General features: G+C 42.5%; 1 long non-coding RNA gene across 1 annotated transcript in view; it reads left to right on the top strand.

Moving 5' to 3' along the window:
• Positions 1-20,063, top strand: part of LOC135013503 (uncharacterized) — an 89,701-nt gene extending 69,638 nt beyond the window's left edge. Inside the window, exons 2-3 of the long non-coding RNA XR_010212221.1 lie at positions 18,350-18,560; positions 19,362-20,063. This is a non-coding gene — a long non-coding RNA (uncharacterized LOC135013503). The remainder of the gene's footprint in view (positions 1-18,349; positions 18,561-19,361) is intronic.
• The last annotated feature ends 823 nt before the right edge of the window (positions 20,064-20,886 follow it).

The raw sequence follows: 20,886 nt of genomic DNA, 5'->3' as shown, positions 1-20,886 counted from the left end.
CCACCTCTCGCATTAGATTTAATATGTTCCAGCACTCCAAAAGTTAATTCGTTAACATTAGAATTATGGTGTTCTAAAAAATGACGTGGTAAGTTATGTGACAAGACTTTATTTTTAATGCTCCTAAGATGATCCTGAATACGGATTTTCACTTTTCTCTTAGTCTTACCCACATAGGAAAATTTACATGAACACTCAATTATATATATAACATAATCCGTGTTACATGTAACCCTATCTCTCAGAGTATGCAATCTTCCATCATATTGTTTAATCTGTGACAAATTATTTCTCATAAATTTGCAACAAATGCACTGGTTACAGGGGAAACATCCCCACCTGTTTCCTAAAAAGTCTGTCGAAGTTGAATTTGAATCCTTGGTATTTTTCAATTTACTGGGTGCCAGTACACTTTTGAGATTAGGGGCTTTTCTATAGACCATTTTCGGATTGTTGGGAAGGTTAGGACCCAATATGGGATCTTTTTTTAAAATATCCCAATGTTTGAACATAATTTTCCTAATTTTCGGTATATCTTTATTATATTCAGTAATAAAGGGACAAATGGGTTTTTCAGAACTGGACTTAGGAGGTCTATCCATTAGAAGTTCATCTCTATTTCGATGGGAGGCCTTTAATTGAGCGGCCTCCAGTGAAATTGGATCATATCCTCTTTCCACAAACCGTTTAAAAATCGTTGTAGACTGTATCCAATAATTCTCCAAACTACTACTATTTTTTTGTAACCTTACAAATTGTGAATAGGGAACACTATTTTTCCAAGTAGAATGGTGACTGCTATTATATGGGATGTAGCTATTTGCATCTACATCTTTAAAATAGGTCTTTGAAGTGATTTGGCCCATAGGATTACCCTCTAGAACCAGGTCTAGATAATCTATTTTCACAGGGTCCGTCTTAAATGTGAAACTTAAATTATAATCATTCATGTTGAGGTAGTCAATAAAATTGACTACGTCTTCTTGACTCCCTTCCCAAATGAATAGAAGATCATCTATGTATCGCTGGAATAATTTAATATGATGACTTTCATAGATGGTATTATATACATATTTAGCCTCCCATTCTCCCATAAATATGTTGGCATATGCGGGGTCGAATTTGGTCCCCATGGCTGTTCCTTGCCTTTGTAAATAATAATTGCCATCAAATTCGAAAAAATTATGTTCTAATATAAATTTAATACAATCCAGGATAAACCTGACCAATAGATCTGTATTGGCTGCATCTTTGGTGAGTATATTTCTGACTGCCTCTAATCCCTTTTGATGAGGGATAGAGGGATATAACGCCTGTACATCTACAGTTATCCATCTATAGTTATCATTCCAATTTAAATTATCTATGAGTCTAAGGACACTTGTAGAATCTTTCAAATGAAATTTATTTTGTTTCACATACGGTTGTAATTTGATATCGACATAATGAGATAAGATAGCCGTCAGGGAATCAACCCCCGCTATGATGGGACGACCAGGGGGATTCATGTTATCTGTGTGAACTGTTGGTAACTGGTAAAAAATGGGCATGATGGGGTACCTTTTAAATAGAAAGTCAAATTATTTTTTACTCAGCAGCCCATCCTTATTCGCTTTATTAAGAAGTACATAGAGATTCTCTTGGAATTCAATAGTAGGGTCTTTTTCCAGCTTAACATAAGTGGAGGTATCATTAAGAATCTTATATGATTCTTCTAGATAAGAGGATTTATCAAGAAGGACTACTGCCCCCCCTTCATCAGCTGACTTGATTATTAACTCCTTATCTTTACTGATCGTCTTCAAGGCATATTTTTCTTGCGTACTAATATTAGTGTTAAATCTACTATCAGATGTTTTAATTTTACGAAAATCATTCTTCACTGATTCATAAAAGATGTCAATATAGCTACCACGAGATTCAACCGGATAAAATTTAGACGGAAGTGATACCACTGGTTTAACTTCGGGTACATAAGCAAGTTTGGGAACAGGATTTTTAAGGAAGTGCCTCTGTATCGTCAAATTCCGAACATACTTATGCAAATCGATAAATATATCTAATTTATTGACACTGGCTTTAGGGGCAAAATTGAGGCATTTTTCTAATAACGTGTTCTCGGCTGTGGAAAGTGTTTTCTTGGATAAATTGATAATTCCTGTCTCACATTTGACTGGGACGTTTGGATTGCTCTTTTTTTGGGGGGGTGATTTCCTACCTCCTCTCTTTCCCCGTCTTCCTCTCGAAACCCTCTTTTGATACCGTGGGGTGGGGGACTTTCTCCTGTCTCTCCTCGATATTCCGTTTTGGGGGAGCTTTTTGGGTATCTCGATAACCTAAAAAATGTTTAGAGGTAGAGGGGGAAGGAGACCTAAAATGATCATATCGATTGTGATGAGAAGGGATACGATCTCTTGATTGATAAGAAGAAAATCTTCTCTGACGTATAGATGGATACCTCTGATAAATATAATTCTGATTATCATAAGTGGGTTTAGAATACTGTCTCCTTGGTTTCCTATAGGGGGATCTAAAATTAGTTCTACCCTTCTGAGTGTATGTAACTTCTTACCACTCTTGGTGGTTGCGTTCTGATTGGTATATTTTATTTCGATCAGCTTTAGTATTGGACCAATCATGAATATTGCCTCTGTTGTAATCATCTTTATCCTGAATAAATTTCCTTTGTTTTCTGTTAATAATTTCACTTTCTACATTATCTAATTTAGACAGTAATTTGTTAGAGTCTGACTTAAACTCTTCACTGTTGTTAAACCTTTCCATAGTAGATTCCAATGTGGATATAGCTTCATCTAATTTATTGAGTTCCTTCTTACGTTCTTTGACAATGAGGCCCATCAGTCTAGTGGAGCAGTCATCAAGGACGGCATTCCACTCAGATAGAAAGTCCTCATTGTCTTGGCCATAGGTAGGCGATTTAATAATTCTCAATCCCCTCAGGATTCTTCCCACTTCAATATATTTCTCCAAAGTAATAATGTGAAACCATCCTTTCATTTCTTTAATAGATAATTTCTCCATCTTATTTAAATGGCTAAAATAATCCTCCTCATTCTCCTCCATTAATTCTGATTGATTATCATCTAAAAACATACACTTAACTTTTTGAGACCTGTCCAATCTATCCTTAAATACAGGCATTTTAGCGCTGCAGTTTCGGGTTACATAGCAACAAAAATACAGTACACACATATGTACCCAAAACTGCGCTGACAAGGGGCGGGGGGGCTGCACTTGTGAAATAACACTTTGCCAGTTAAGGATTCACAACCAACACTACCCCATTTCCTATTGGATGAAAGTCCTAAAGGAAGTGAGGTAATCACACTAGGTATTAATAGAGCAAGACTGCCCCACAGAGCTCATTCACATTTGTGGAAGAGACTGATGCACATCTCTGGGAAATCTGGACTTGTAAGTAATATTGGACCTATGGGCCGTTATTATTCTGATATCAATTCTTAATAGAAACACTGATTAGGGTTAATTATTTATAGGGGCTCATCACTTAATGACACGCACCAGTGGAGATTGATTCATTATGTGAGTAAATATTAGTATATTTAATTTCATTATTTTTATATATTATTAATTATTGATTAATATTAAATATATTTTATAATAGGTTCCTATATACGAGGGTTCATATTCACATATGGAGGCTATGGTATGACCACCTTCCTATACTTGAAGTAAGTTCACTTATTTAATATAATATTTACAATAAAATATAATCAATAGACACTAATTGTATTTAATATTGTTTAATATTATTGAATAGGTCACTAATTGAAAGAAATTCATCTTATGGACACAATATTACATTTAAGGAATAAGATCTTTCACTAGAATATTTTTACACCATTTATATACCTTTCTTACCTATAAGTAAGTATATTTGAAGTCATCTCATTACTTCAATCTAATAAGGATCTGACTTAATACCACTCTAAACTAGTTCTAATTATTTATTGATCACATTATAGGTCATTAAAACTAACTACAAGTAAATCACGTTATTCATTGTGTGGTCCTTGAGGAGTCATGGTATGCATACCTCTTTCCTTCTTTATTCTAAATTGTGTGTACAAAAGTTGTTTTGTTAATTAGATACCAACAAAAGGTGTCTTTTATTCAAATCATTTTTTAATTATTTCAGCTTTCGGTAATAATAAATTGGTAGCCTGCTAATTGAGTACATACGGTTTCCATTGTATCTAATTGATTTTTATTTACTCCGAATGCCAATATGTCTAACATCATTTATGAATATGACCTTTTGAAATTATGTACCGGCTGTTCGCTGTAATCATGAACTATATATTATAGTGGATAAATTGTTGTCTTCTTCATTCTTCTCCTCCATCAACCAGCTTTTTGTTGATATCCCCTGATGAAGTCCTAACAAGGAAGAAACGCGTTGGGATCTGAACTCTAAAGCAAGGACACCTAAACCTTGATGTTATTCTGCTAGAGGTTATACATGTCCAATGAACTGCTTTTAATAAATTCTTGTGAATTTTTATGGTTGTTGGTTGTATATTAATTGACAATCAGTTATTTTATTTAAGAAAAATTTGTTGTGCGCACTTGGAATTTTGTTGTATATATATATATATATATATATATATATATATATACACACATTTGTTTAAAATATGTATTTATTTTATTATGGGAACATATACTGTATAAGTGCATTAGCTTTTAATTATGATGGTTTAATTATGTCTTTATAACAATTTGTTGTGTTTCTAAAATTGAGAAACCCTATTGCTCAATGCAGGGCTTGCTATGTATTTGGGTCTGTGTGTGGTAGATGGAAGATGCGGTGGAGCATGTGCCTTCAGGTTATGTTTTAAGCTGTTATACAAGCGGTGGTTTCACCACCACCTTTGGTTCGAATTTGAGCTGATATTCTTCATGTGATTTTGTATTAAACTGTTATACATTTAATGCAATATTGGCGCCCTCTTTCCTATCATTTCTAGACATTAATTTCCCAATTGGAGTCGGGTATAAGGGGAGACAACAGCTGATAAATACAGCGTGCTGACTGACTGTGATTACCCACAGAGCCGTGGATGTCAGCAAATAAATTACTCATTCCTGATAACAGTGTGTATTGGCATACTTCAGCTGGGGAGACACTCCTCCATTCTCCTCGTTTTGGCGCTGGCGCACCTTTCTCAGTGCAACAGCATTGAAATTGCGGTCAGTGCCTTTAGCACTGAAACCGCTGTCAGGGATATGGAGTGTCTCCTCACTATTACCAGGAATGGGTAATATATTTGCTGAATTAAGCATTATTGGAAGCACTATTTAAAGCACTTTGTAATGGTGGATTAAATCATCCATTGATTCTGGAATGCATTTTGGTTGTGCTGGACTCTCTTTTTCCTACATGCTTTATTGCTAGTAAGGATGAATTCAGTTATGTGAATTATTACTGGACCTAGCACCCACAATTTCATTAAGTGTTGTGTTTGATTCATGAATGTGTGTGTATATGTATATATACACTGCTCAAAAAAATAAAGGGATCACTTAAACAACACAATGTAACTCCAAGTCAATCACACTTCTGTGAAATCAAACTGTCCACTTAGGAAGCAACACTGATTGACAATCAATTTCACATGCTGTTGTGCAAATGGAATAGACAACAGGGGGAAATTATAGGCAATTAGCAAGACAGCCCCAATAAAGGAGTTGTTCTGCAGGTGGTGACCACAGACCACTTCTCAGCTCCTATGCTATCTGGCTGATGTTTTGGTCACTTTTGAAAGCTGGTGGTGCTTTCACTCTAGTGGTAGCATGAGACAGAGTCTACAATCCACACAAGTGGCTCAGGTAGTGCAGCTCATCCAGGATGGCACATCAATGCGAGCTGTGGCAGGAAGGTTTGCTGTGTCTGTCAGCGTAGTGTCCAGAGCATGGAGGTGCTACCAGGAGATAGGCCAGTGCATCAGGAAATGTGGAGGAAGCCATAGGAGGGAAACAACCCAGCAGCAGGACCGCTACCTCCTCCTTTGTGCAAGGAGGAACAGGAGGAGCACTGCCAGACCCCTGCAAAATGACCTCCAGCAAGCCACAAATGTGCATGTGTCTACTAAAATGATCAGAAACAGACTCCATGAGGGTGGTATGAGGGCCCGACGTCCACAGGTGGGGGTTGTGCTTACAGCCCAACACCGTGCAGGACGTTTGGCATTTGCCAGTAAACTCCAAGATTGGTAAATTCGCCACAGGTGCCCTGTGCTCTTCACAGGTGAAAGCAGGTTCTCACTGAGCACATGTGACAGACATGACAGAGTCGGGAGACGCCAAGGAGAACGTTCTGCTGCCTGCAACATCCTCCAGCATGACCGGTTTGCAATGGGTCAGTAATGGTGTGGGGTGGCATTTCTTTGGGGGGCCGCACAGCCCTCCATGTGCTCGCCAGAGGTAGCCTGACTGCCATTAGGTACTGAGATGAGATCCTCAGACCCCTTGTGAGACCATATGCTGGCACAGTTGGCCCTGGGTTCCTCCTAATGCAAGACAATGCTAGACCTCATGTGGCTGGAGTATGTCAGCAGTTCCTGCAAGACGAAGGCAATGATGCTATGGACTGGCCCGCCCGTTCCCCAGACCTGAATCCAATTGAGCACATCTGGGACTTCATGTCTCGCTCCATCCACCAATGGCACGTTGCATGACAGACTGTCTAGAAGTTGGCGGATGCTTTAGGCCAGGTCTGGGAGGAGATCCCTCAGGAGACCATCCGCCACCTCATCAGGAGCATGCCCAGGTGTTGTAGGGAGGTCATACAGGCACATGGAGGCCACGCACACTACTGAGCCTCATTTTAACTTGTTTTAAGGACATTTCATCTGTGACAGAATATACTGTCCAAGGTCCATTCTGACTATGTTGTAGTAGCTATTGTTCTTAAACAGAGCCAGGTGAGATGTGTTATGCTGGACCAGTCACTAGACACTAATAGCAGGACGCTGGGAGCAGTTGGAGCCCTCCGAGGTCACATATGACTATAAAAGGATAAAACAGGGAGTGACTGGCTATCTTCCCCCATCACCAAGGGATTAATTGCATCAAGATCCCATTGTTCTCCCCCTGAGAACAGCAGGGGGGATCTCTACATGACTCATCTCTTTTACAGACCCTCATTGATCTCTTCCAATCAGGAGGGACTTTGGTGGTGGAAATTGGAATGTTGTTTAAAAAGGGAAGGCAAGAGATCTCCAGTGTGTGTGTGTGAGTTTGGCTTCAAAAAGCTACTAGTCCTGGAGTCTCAGCTCCTGCTAGTGTGCTGAGGATTTTGCCTGGGAGCATTGTGGCTACTGGATTACCCACTTTTCCCTGGATTTGCAGACTTGTTGGCTCTGCTGTATGAACACTGCTTGAAACCCCTGTGATCCTACACAATTATACTACATCCAGACAAGAGCATGTGGGAAAGTGCTGGGAAGTCTGATGGTAAACTGCTGTTTATTGGGACCTGTTGTTCTGGGGTTAATTTCAAATGTGTTCATTTTATAGTTGATTTAGAGAGTTTGTACTAAGTAAATCCCTAATAAATATATTGTTATATCTTTATCTGTCTACTGTCTGCGTGACCTGACCCAGAAGTCCTGGAGTACCCTCTGAGTTTATGCTCTAATACTCTTGGTCTTCACAATTGGTGGCAGACAGTGGGGTCATGCAGTCCCATCCAGTGGGAAGAGCATAAGGTGCTGTACAGAGATAAACCAACAGGAACAGGTTTCAGTAAAAAGTAGCCAAGTAATATCAGTCCCGTTAGATAACCCAACAGACATCTCAGGAAGAATGGCGAGTGAAGCTGCAATAGGTGATTTAAGGGAAGCAGAGAAATATTACAGGAGGACTAGGAAACAGCAGTTGTTTGAGTTCTGCAAGCTAAAGAAGATCCCCTGTTATGGAACTGAACAAAAGGATGTGTTAATCAATCTACTATTGGAGTTTGACAGAGCTCACCCAGGGGAGATTGCTCTAAGTGTTGAGGAGGAAGAGCAAATCCCAGCAGTGGGGACAAGAATGGGGAGAATGCAGAGACCAGAGGCAACTCCTGAAACATTGGAGCGGATGATGAAAGCCCTAGGGGACAGAGCTACCTCTAGGTAAAGGGCAGGAGTAATACAAACTGTGTTGGGGATAAATATCTACCCGGCGGGACCAGCTAGACAGGCTGTGCAAGAAGAAGAAAGTAGAAAGCCACGTCTAAGATATAGAGATGTGCCCAGATTTAAGGAAGAAGAGACGGACATTGATACTCATCTGCAGGTTTTTGAGAAACTGATGACCATGCACCAGATTGATGAGGAGGAGTGGGCTTGTTAGGTGGGACCCAGTTTAACAGGCAAAGCTCAGCAAGCCTATCAATCTCTAGCAAATGAGGATGTGGAAACTACCAACTGGTGAAGAAAGCCCTGCTAGCAAAATTCCAAGTCACCCCTGAATCCTATTGGGCAAAATTCTGGACTCTAAATCATGGGGGGATGACTCCCATGCTGAATTTGCCAGACAACTGAAGAGAGCGTGCCAGCAGTGGTGGGATGGACAACATGTGTGTTCCCCAGAACAAATCCTGTATAAAGTGCTTCTGGAACAATTATTAAATAAAATGGCACCAGAGGTCCGAGAGTGGGTGGCTGACAGTAAACCTCCAAACCCAGAGTCAGCAGCCCGAATGGCAGATGAGTATCTTGCTAACCGGGTCAGATGGAAGGCACCCAGTGTACAGCAACAAGGAACACATAGAATGGGAATGAGAGAGACCCAGAAAACCAGACCATTATCTGCCCCAGAAAACCAGAGGGATACCGCACCTCGACACTCACTAGTGCAACAGTCCTATCCCCGCAGATGTTACCGATGTGATCAGCCAGGGCACATCCAGAAGGATTGCACTTGGTCTTGAGGACCTTATGTGGGAGCTCGTCCTGCCCCAGTTAATGTGGTCTACCAACCAGTGGGGGGATTTGAACGGGAATATCCCCATCCTGATGCACCAGAGGTGATGGATGGTGTGTATGTGGTGGACCTAGTAGTGGGGGAGGGAAGCCAAACTAACAGAAACATGAAAGGTCATTTGCAGTCTGTCTGTGTGGATGACCAGGAGGTCCAGGGGTTGAGAGATTCAGGAGCCTACCTTACCCTCATAGAACCTGACCTGGTGTCAGTAGACAAGATCCTGGAGGACCAAAGGGTTAGAATCGCCATGGCAGGGAATCAAGTTTGGGATATCCCAGTAGCCCGAGTGCATCTGTACTGGGGGGCAGACCATAGCCCTGTGGATGTAGGAATTCTTAGCGGCCTGCAAGCAAAAGTCATTCTGGGGAATGACCTAGGACAGGGACTGGTCACACATTTTGGTGACCAGGAACCAAGCCCTGAGAATGACCCCCTCAACAGAGACAAACTCTGCATCTTCGTCCACCCTGGGGCCCACTCTCACTCAGATCCAACACACTACTGCTTCTGAACCCAATACACAGGTGGTGAGTATGCCCATCACTGAGAATGATATGCTTATAAATAGGAGTACTGCAGTTGACCATGGGTAGGTAGATAGAAGTGAATTCAGAAAGCTACAGAAAACTGATCCCACCTTAGCCAAACTTCGAAGTGTAGCAGATAGTGGGTTTTCTGACTCTGAAGGGTATAAGGTAGCATGAGTGAACGGGCTGTTGTATAGAATTTCTCCTCATAGTCATGATCTCGACCATGGCAGTGCCTTAAAGCAATTGGTGGTTACCCAAAGATATCGACAGCAGCTGTTGACCTTAGCCCATGACATACCAAAAAATCACTTATGTGAGAAAGCGCATGAAGACTTTAAACATATTTATTTCATATAAAAAAACTATAAAATTCTATTATAGCATCAACATATGCATATTACCGCTAAAGAGATTTTGAAACAATGTAGTTAATATTGCTACACACATAGAACTGTCATTAAATAGAAACACAAGTCAGTCCATGTTTATCACCAGCTGCCACTTATTTGCAGATTTGACTTCAAGATTTTTATTTCCACTTTGTGGCTAGAATACAACTTAATGTCCCGCATCAATAGATTCTAAATTCTTTGTCCACAAAGTTGGTATATACTGTAGGTACCGCTTTAACTTCATAGATTGTGACTATTGTTCAAATCAAAATGCTGCAGCAAAGTTCCCCCTTGCTCCAATATTTTATTCAGACTGTGGAGCTTTAAATAGATTTGTATATGAACAGACTTAATTTAACATACAGAGAAAACACCTCTTGTCCACTGGCACACACATGGTAACGTGTCTAGCAACAGAGGAATGATTGTTATGGACTACCAATAAATTCCCCATGGTTCTAATCCCACTCCAGCAGGGGAAATCCTGTGGCACGCTGCCGTAGCTGGGTGCCGCAGTACTAGGGAGGCCAATCCCGGGGCTTTTTTTCAATCCCGGGATTCGGGATTGAAAAATGCTCAATCCTGGGATTCCCGGGATCCCGGGATTGCAGTAGGGATCAGTGTAGGGAGCAGAGAGTATATGTGGAGGGCAGCGAGGGGTGGAAGGCAGCGAGGGAGGGTGGATGTAGGGAGCAAGGCAGGGTGGGTGCAGGGAGAATGTAAGGAGCAGGCAGGGAGGATGGTGTAGGGAGCAGCGGGACAGTGGGTATGTAGGGAGCATGTTAGGAGCAGGAAAGGAAGGTGGGTGTAGCGAGCAGGGAGGATGTCAGGAGTAGAGAGAGAGAGGGAGGATGTCTGGAGCAGTGAGGGAGTATGGCTGTAGGTAGCGATAGTACTTACTAATTGGGCAGGCCGCGGGCAGCAGCCATGGACACACACACACACACACTGACCACGCTGGCCGCATTTCAAATGTAGCGCTGGCCGCCAGCCAGTCAGAACTGGCAGTCCGGCAGCCAATCAGGAGCCGTGGCCGCTGCCGCGTCCCTGATTGGCTGCCGGTCTGCCAGCTCTGATTGGCTGGCAGCCGGCGCTACATTTGAAATGCAGCTAGCGCGGTCAGTGTGTGTGTGGAACTACCTCGCTGACAGCCGGGCAGCACTGAGCTACAGTGCTCAGCGCTGTCCGGTAAAAACTGCGCATGCGCACTCTAATCCCGTGAATCCCGGGATTGGAAGCTCTAATCCTGGGATTCAAATCCCGGCATTTTTGGGCCCAAATCCCAGGATCCCGCTGATCCCGATCCCGGGATTGGCCTCCCTACGCAGTACATCATCACACCACGTATTGGATCCACAGGCTCCGGCAGGGGGAAGCCGGATGGCTTTTAACAGAGAATACTTCCGAGGCATACCGCCGCGGCTGGGCATCTCATAGACGGACATGTCATGCTCTGTGAGCTCAGCGGCAGCAGGGAAGACACAGTGGTTATTGGCCACGGCTGTCCCCTGAGGGAAGATAACAACACCTGGGCTGCAGTGAGGTGAGACATAGTTCTCTAAACTGATAATCATTCCTCTGTTGCTATACACGTTACCATGTGTGTGCCAGTGGACAAGAGGTATTTTCTCTGTATGTTAAATTAAGTCTGTTCATATACAGTACAAATCTATTTAAAGCTCCACAGTCTGAATAAAATATTGGAGCAAGGGGGAACTTTGCTGCAGCATTTTGATTTGAACAATAGTCATAATCTATGAAGTTCAACCGATACCTATATACCAACTTTGTGGACAAAGAATTTAGAATCTATTGATGCGGGACATTAAGTTGTATTCTAGCCACAAAGTGGAAATAAAAATGTTGAAGTCAAATCTGCAAATAAGTGGCAGCTGGTGATAAACATGGACTGACTTGTGTTTCTATTTAATGACAGTTCTATGGTGGTCATTCCAAGTTGTTCGCTCGATGCCGATTTTCGCTATATTGTGATTAGTCGCTTACTGCGCATGCGCAAGGATCGCAGAGCGCATGCGGTTAGTTATTTTACACAAAAGTTAGGTATTTTACTCACGGCATAACGAGGATTTTTCATTGTTCTGGTGATCGGAGTGTGATTGACAGGAAGTGGGTGTTTCTAGGCGGAAACTGGCCGTTTTATGGAGTGTGCGAAAAAAACGCTGGCATTTATGGGAAAAACACGGGAGTGTCTGAAGTAACGGGGGAGTGTCTGGGCGAATGCTGGGTGTGTTTGTGACGTCAAACCAGGAACGAAACTGACTGAACTGATCGCAATGGCTGAGTAAGTCTGGAGCTACTCAGAAACTGCTAAGAAATTTCTATTCGCAATTCTGCAAATCTTTCGTTCGAAATTCTGCCAAGCTTAGATACACTCCCAGAGGGCAGCGGCTTAGCGTGTGCAATGCTGCTAAAAGCAGCTAGCGAGCGAAAAACTCGGAATGAGGGCCTTTGTGTGTAGCAATATTAACTACATTGTTTCAAAAGCTCTTTAGCAATAATATGCATATGTTGATGCTATAATAGAATTTTATAGTTTTTTTATATGAAATAAAAATGTTTAAAGTCTTCATGCGCTCTCTCACATAAGAGATTTTTGGTTTAGAATTTGGTAACACTTCAGAATACTGAGTGGGAGCTGCATTTAGATTTTAAGTTGTGGTCATCAGCAAAGTATATTGGATAGTGTATGGAAACTAAATAATTTTTTATTAGAATAGAATATATTTGCGCCTGAATTTATATTCACGCACAGACTCAGGTGGACCTGTAAATAAGTTTGGTCCTGTGCGCCTGTGCATTTGTATAATTGTATTGTTGCCATGACATACCAGCAGCTGGACACTTTGGGGTCAGGAAAACGCTTGCTCAAGTTTTGAGAAGTTTTTTTTGGTCCAATGTATCCCATGATGTGAAGCATTATCGAGCCTCCTGTGATACTTGTCAGAGGTTAGGAGGTGTACCACAAAGAGCCCCTGTACATCCTTTACCTATAATTGGGGAACCTTTTCAGCGGGTAGCCGTAGATATAGTAGGGCCTCTTAAGATTCCTAGTCATTCAGGAAAAAGATATATTCTGACCCTCATAGACTTTGCAACTCGATATCCCGAGGCTGTAGCACTCTCCTCTATAGATGCAGAGCATGTAGCGCAGGCCCTGAGTGACATATTTAGTAGACTGGGCTATCCCAAAGAGATTGTAATGGATCAGGGGGCCCAATTTCAGGGGGAATTGTTACAGACATTATGGGAAAAATGGGGAATACGTCCCTTAAGGACCACCCCCTATCACCCACAGACTAATGGATTATGTGAGAGATTTAATAGAACAATCAAACACCTGTTGCAGGCTTATCCGCAATCAGAGCGGAGGGACTAGGAAAGGGCACTGCAGCAGCTCCTGTTTGCATATATGGAAGTGCCACAAGACTCTGCTGGGTTTTCCCCCTTTCAATTGTTGTAAGGCCGCAGGGTCAGAGGACCACTGGATCTAGTCCGTGAAAGCTGGGAAGGAAGCTTTATTGATCATGGTCAACCCATCCTGCAGTATGTGGCACAGATGCGGGAAAGGATGGCGAGGTTAATGGCCTTAACACAAACAAATCTCCAAGGGGCACAGGCCCACCAATCTGAATGGTATAATCAGAATGCCAGACTCAGGGAATTACATGAGGGACACAAAGTAATGGTGCTTATTCCTGTACATAAGAATAAATTACAGGCTACCTGGGATGGCCCTTATACTGTGGTAAAACAGTCAGGCCCAGTGAATTACATTGTTGCCCTGGATAAGGCTAGCCGACAAGTCAGAAATGTCCACATTAATCATCTCAAAGCTTATGCAGAAAGAAATGTAGCAGCAATGGTAGTATGTTGTCACCCCATGGAGGCCCCTGAGTTAGACCACTTACCTGATTTATTAGAGGAATGCAAGAAGGGCAAAGGATTGGAGGCAGTCAAACTTAGTGTTGCCCAGCGTCAGGACATGGGGGAGGTGTTAATGGCCCAGGCTTTGCAATTTACATGTATTCCAGGGACCACCACCCTCACTCAGCATGTGGTAGATACAGGGGAGGTCAAGCCCATCCGGCAAAAACCATACAGAGTCACGCCTGAGGTAGCAGGCAGCCTCAAAAGGGAGATTGATGAGATGCTGGCGTTAGGGGTTATTGTGAAGTCCAATAGTCCATGGGCAGCCGGGGTAGTCTTAGTTCCCAAGAAGGATGGGACCACCAGATTCTGTGTGGATTACCGACGTTTGAATGAGGTGACTGTCACAGATGCATATCCCATACCCCGGGTGGAAGAGTTGTTGGAGAGATTAGGGGGAGCAACCTATGTAACCACTCTAGATCTTAGTAAAGGATACCGGCAGGTCCCCTTAAGTCCTGAGGCCCAAGAAAAATCTGCGTTTACCACTCCATTTGGGCTTTATCATTTTTTGTCTATGCCCTTTGGCATGAAGAATGCCCCGGCCACTTTTCAGAGAGATATAGATGTAATGTTGGAAGGGTGTCAGGATTTTGCACAAGCATACCTAGATGGCATAGCTATATTTAGTTCTTGCTGGGAAGACCATCTATCACAAGTGGCCGAGGTCCTTAGGCGTTTTCAGCAGGGTGGGTTAACCATCCATTCTGATAAATGCCAAATAGGAATGGCTGAGGTGCAAATATCTAGGTCACCGAGTGGGAGGGGGTAAGATTAGACCAGAGCTAGCTAAAGTGGAAGCCATTCTAAACTGGCCAAGACCTTCCAATCAGAAACAAGTAAGAGCATTTTTAGGACTAGCTGGCTACTATAGGAGGTCCGTTCCCCAATACAGCACATTGGCCAAACCTTTGACTGACCTGACCAAAAAGAAATATGCTAGACAGGTTGCATGGTCCCCTGAATGTGAGAGCGCATTTGTGGCCCTGAAAGAAACCCTCTCCAGTGCCCCAGTACTAGCTGCCCCCGACTTCTCCAAGAAGTTCATTGTTCAAACTGACGCCTCTGGTTATGGTTTGGGAGCAGTGTTATGCGAAGTGGGGGAGGATAACCGTGACCTCCCTGTGGTATATTTTTCCCGTAAACTGGTGGATCGGGAAGTGGCTTTTGCTACCATTGAGAAAGAATGCCTGGCCATTGTGTGGGCCTTGAAAAAGCTACAACCATACTTTTATGGACGAGAATTTATGGTGGTGACTGACCACAATCCACTTCATTGGTTACAAAAGACAGCTGGGGACAATGGGAGATTACTATGTAGGAGTCTTGCCTTGCAAAGTTTTAACTTCTCCATCTCTCACAAAAATGGCCGTAAGCATACCAAAGCTGATGGATTTTCTAGCAGAGAAGAAGGAAACAGCATTGCACCTGGTAAAGGTCACATGGCTGATCCAGGAAAAGGATCCAACCCTGCTCCCTTGATTTAAGAAGAGGGAGGTATGGGACAGAATATACTGTCCAAGGTCCATTCTGACTTTGTTGTAGTAGCTATTGTTCTTAAACAGGGCCAGGTGTGATGTGTTATGCTGGACCAGTCACTAGACACTAATTGCTGGAAGCTGGGAGCAGTTGGAGCCCTCTGAGGTCACATATGACTTTAAAAGGATAAAACAGGGAGTGACTGTCTTTCGTCCCCCATCACCAAGGGATTAATTGCATCAAGATCCCATTGTTCTCCCCTAGGACTGAGTCAGACACTGGGGCATGAGAACAGCAGGTGGGATCTCTGCATGACTCATCTCTTTTACAGACCCTCATTGATCTCTTCCAATCAGGAGGGACTTTGTTGGTGGAAATTGGAATGTTGTTTAAAAAGGGAAGGCAAGAGATCTCCAGTGTGTGTGTGAGTTTGGCTTCAAAAAGCTACTAGTCCTGGAGTCTCAGCTTCTGCTAGTGTGCTGAGGATTTTGCCTGGGAGCATTGTGGCTACTGGATTACCCACTTTTCCCTGGATTTACATGTATAAATCATTACTAAAAGTCTTGAGGAAGGGGTTTTCCCTGAAACGTTACATTTAAATATACTTTTTTTCTGGATTCAGCCTCTGGAGTGCCTCATTGTCCGCGTTTGGAGGTGTATGTATCTTTTTGGATTATGGCAATGGGGCAAGCTGCATTAAGTTGAATTGAGTGCCGGCTGAGTTGTATTCATGTACATTAGGGTTGCATCAGCATGCAGTCCAGGTAGCATGGCAACTACAGCGTTTTTTTAAAACATTGAATATTGGATTTACCGAAATTTGTGCCTGTTTATTTGTCTCAGTCAGCCAGGTTGTGCTGTTTGATTTTTTCACTGGTGTGGAACTTGTGTGCATTACAAATAGTATGGATCCAGCTAGTGGCACATCAGCTTCGCAAGATGCGGCAGAATGCCATACTTTTATTGTACCTCCTGGTGAGACCTTTTGCTTTACTCCAGAGCAAATAGAGGGGATTCTTCTTAAAGAGAAAGTACCTGGCTATGATACTAAGCACACTATGGAAGATGTATACATTCAGTTGTTCAAGCTTAAATGTCGTGAGACGGATTATTTACTTCATGCTTCCTCTCTCACCGAATATTATAAAGACAAGAAAATTCCACGGGGGTTTCGATGTAGGAACATCCCTACCATCGGTAGGAATAATCCCGAGTTTATTATAAAATGGATTGGCATCCTGACTAGGTGTGCGCTAGATCTCATGATTCTAGTGATTGACGAGGCACGCCGTGAACTAGATTCAACTCGGGCTAAAATGAAATCCCTGGAGAAGGAATCAAAGAAGTTATTGAATGATCCCATCAATTCCAGTTGGGTCACTAAACTTGAACAACAATATAGGAAAGATCTACTCAAGTTCAAAAGGAATAAATGGTCCACGGTTGATAACGATTATGATGAGAACAGGGTGTATCGTTGGCTGTCTGGCAATGAGGGGGAACCTCGCAATAAAGTACGCTATCAAAAGAGACGACCGTGGCAGAAAAAAATGTTCTGCTCAGGGCACACCAAACAGTAACAGTAATAGTGACTTTTTGATTTCAGATTCTGATGATTGTAATCCAAGTACGAGCGTCCCTTTAGGCCACGATTCCCAGCAATTAAGTCACCCAAGTGATCTTCCACCCGCCACAGTGGCCAAAACAAGAGGTGTCAAAAGTGCAGACAAAAAGAAGACACGCTAATATTCAAATTATCTGACAGGACATTATCAGAGGATGAACTGAAGGTATTGCAGAAGGCATTATCCTTTGTGCCAACAAACATGCATGATGGATTTGAATGGCACCGAGATCATCATAAACTGGCACGTAAATTACGTTTAAAGGAACATTACCAGTCTCGTCCAGTCACGGCTGTGACTACGCATATGGATCCTTTTCTGCATTCACACCCCAGCTCTAAATTTGATCCTACTTCATCCAATCTGTCTCTCAAACCTTTCAACAGACTTTTAGATGAATCTGTCTGCAAATTTGCTGCAGCGCCTGGCCGTATTTATCCTATAGTGAGACCGTTGCTCTTAGAAATTTAGCCAGCTATGAGGATATAGTCATTAGGCCCGCCAACAAGGGTGGAGCCGTGGTGGTCCAAAACATTGTCGATTACCGGGATGAAATTGTACGCCAATTTTCTGAAACAGATGTGTATAAAAAATTGGCCAGTGATCCTACTAAGGAATATCAACGCGAAGATAGAGCCATTCTTGATACCGCGGTCCAAGAGGGTCTGTTTACACCAGCACTACAGAAGATTTTGTACAAGGAACATCCTATAACTCCTGTGCTTTATACATTGCCAAAACTCCACAAGGACAGTGTATCCCCTCCCGGTAGGTCTATCATATCGGCCAGGAATTCACTTGTACAATCAATAGCTCAGCTGCTGGACTTCATTTTACAACCACTACTTTTGTGCAAGCAGTCATTTCTTGTGGGCTTTATTACGTTGGACAAACCTCTAGGCCGTTTAGGGACCGGATGGCACTGCATCGCTCTGCCATCAGTCTAGCCGGTAGGAATTTGGACCAGCCCGTGGCATGCCACTTTAAAGCAAAGGGTCATACTCTTTCCATGTTAAGGTACTTTATGATTGACCACATCCCTTTATTATTAAGGGGCGGTGATTGTCAGAAAGCCCTTCTTTGAGCTGAATCAAGATGGATTATTCGACTAAATACTATGTCCCCTATGGGGCTTAACGATAAAATTAACTGGAATAGTTTAATGTAGGGATTCCCTATGGGGTGTGAAGCAGTGACCCTTTTGCTATGTAGTAGGCTTGAGTTGAGGTGGTACTTTGTTTGATCATTGTTGTATTGATTTATATATTTTAGTAATGATTTATACATGTATGTGATTGATGCACACTGGTTACCTGTTATTTTAAATTTTTTGTTTTTGTTTTTCTATATTTGTGTTTAGAGCCATGCTGCTGTGGCAACCTCGCCCTCTAGCAGCGCTCCTGGGCCAGCATTGCACGATGAGCCTCCCGGCATGGAACGCAAGCTGCCTAGGTTGCTATGTCAACCAGGTCAAGCTACGACCTGGAAGTGCGGCACAGCGGCAGCCAGAGACGGGAGTGGCGGCGAGAGATGCGGAGGATGACACTGCTGGCTCTGGGGTACATTAGAGGGTAAGTTTGTCTATTTCACTTGTCGGGTATGTCTTGAGGAAGGGGTTTTCCCCGAAATGTTACATTTAAATATATATATATATATATATATATCAATGCATACAGGGTCCCTGGCACTCCGGTCTTACGTATGTCTTGGTCCGGTGCCCTCCCCTCAGATCAGCATCTGTAGATATCTGCTTTCTTATGGGCGGCACTCAGAGACTTTTATCAAACGGATTAAGTGAAAAAAAGACCCCACCGGGCCGTTTTATTGGTAACGTTTCGGAGTATACACACGGAAGTTGCACTGGAGGGTCACAGGTCAGTTTTTGTTATAAATGTCACTGTTGTTCACTACTTTGGTTGTCTGAGGAAGGGGATTATACCCCGAAACGTTACCAATAAAATGGCCCAGTGGGGTCTTTTTTTCACTTAATCCATTTGATAAAAGTCTCTGAGTGCTGCCCATAAGAAAGGACATATATATATATATATATATCTATATATATATATATATATATATATATATAGTGAATCAAAAGTCGCAGTACACCCTTTTGTTTCAAAAACTGTGCAGGAAATGGGAAAACTCAATACTCCAGTAATGTATGGTTGAAGTTGGCTATTTTTTAAGGCATGTTCCACACATGGGTGCCATCTTTAAATCAGCCATCATGAATCTAAGTCAGTTTTTTTCAAATGGAAAGGGGGACGTCTAACATATCAAACAACATCAGAATTTGCTGTAAACTTTATTGCTGCAAACATATTTGAAATAGCACGTATGTTTCAAAAGTTAAAACACTTTATTTGTTTCAGGTAACTGAAGATGGCTTTGTCAAAAAAGGAGAGAACTGAGGTCATTTTGATGTCTGGAGAACAAAGTTTCAATGTCATACCTGCAGATATTAACAACCGGCATCCATAGAGACCTCCAACTTTAACAACCGGCACCCAGAAAGACCTACAATGTGGTATGTGATATGGGATACCCCAGTAATTGGATCCATTTTCATTGAGCAGAACCTAAATACACAAAGCTACCTTAAAATGCTGCAAGAAGTGATGTTCCCCTCAATTCTGAATAAAGATGGCAGCTTCTCCTGTTACTTTCAACAGAATGCGGCTCCACCACACTACAGAGCAATTGTTCGTTAGTGGTCAGATGGTCAATTTACTGATCATTGTATTGGCCAATATGGTTCTGTGAAATGGCCACCCAGATAGCCTGACGTCAGGCTACTTGACTTTTATCTGTGAGGTCATTTAAAACAACTCGTGTATGTGGAGAAAATAAGAAACAGACATCATATCCAGCAATGCATTGAAGAAGCATGTGCCAACATCTTCGGAAATCCTTCTGCGAGTGCATGACAATTGGATCCAGTGCCTTCAAATTTGTTTTGACTAAGAGGGACAACATGTTGAACACCTAAAATGACTGGCCTTTATGGAGAACATTTCAGCCTGTAAATCCCCCCAAAAAGTGCTAATTTTGACCCATAACTGCTATTTCAAATCTGTTCACATCAATAAAGGTTTCTGCAAATTCTGTTGCTGTTTGACATGTTACACGACCCCCTTTCCATTTGAAAAAAAATCCAGACGTCCGATTTATAGATGGAGCCCATGTTCGGTACATATATTTGTGTGTACATATACATACAGTATGTGTGTTTATATATATATATATATATATATATATATAGAGTCCAATCCGGCCCGGCACTCCTAACGCTCCCCAGCGTTTGGTAACACGCTCCCGTGCCCTCACCTTCAAGGCAATGTGCCCAGCATACACGTAGCAAATAAGGGCGGCACTGGGAGACTTCTCAATAGCGGTGAAAAAAATAAGTGCTTTTAATGAGAATAGCAAAGTTTCGGGGGTCGCAGCCCCTTCGTCAGGATACAGTGTAGTGAAAAACAAACAAACTTAAATACCTGTGGACAGTGAGGCCCATCCCGCCGCCTCGAGTCGCGCTGCCTGGTTTCCGGTCCTGACGTCACCCCGCTCCCGGAAGTGACGCGGCTCCGGTACGTCTTGCCGGCACTCTGAGGCTCTGTGGGTAGGTAACCATGGTGATAATAGCAAACAATAACAAAAAAACAAATACATAAATTGTTAAGAAGTGTAAATAACCACTGGTTTACCTATATATTGATAAATATAAGATGTCTGTCGACAATAAAAACATATGGTGAAATAACCTTAGCTCATTAATACAACTAGAGCAATGAGAACGGCATATGGAGTTTATGTTATAATATACACCTAAACTGTTTGTTTAGGTGTAAGCTACCTTTACTGTGTACATGAAACGATGGAAAGTGAGAGCCAGTGAAA

This window comes from Pseudophryne corroboree, chromosome 1, assembly GCF_028390025.1.
Source record: "Pseudophryne corroboree isolate aPseCor3 chromosome 1, aPseCor3.hap2, whole genome shotgun sequence".
Classification (NCBI taxonomy): Eukaryota; Metazoa; Chordata; class Amphibia; order Anura; family Myobatrachidae; genus Pseudophryne; species Pseudophryne corroboree.
This window is presented reverse-complemented; position numbering and strand designations above follow the sequence as displayed.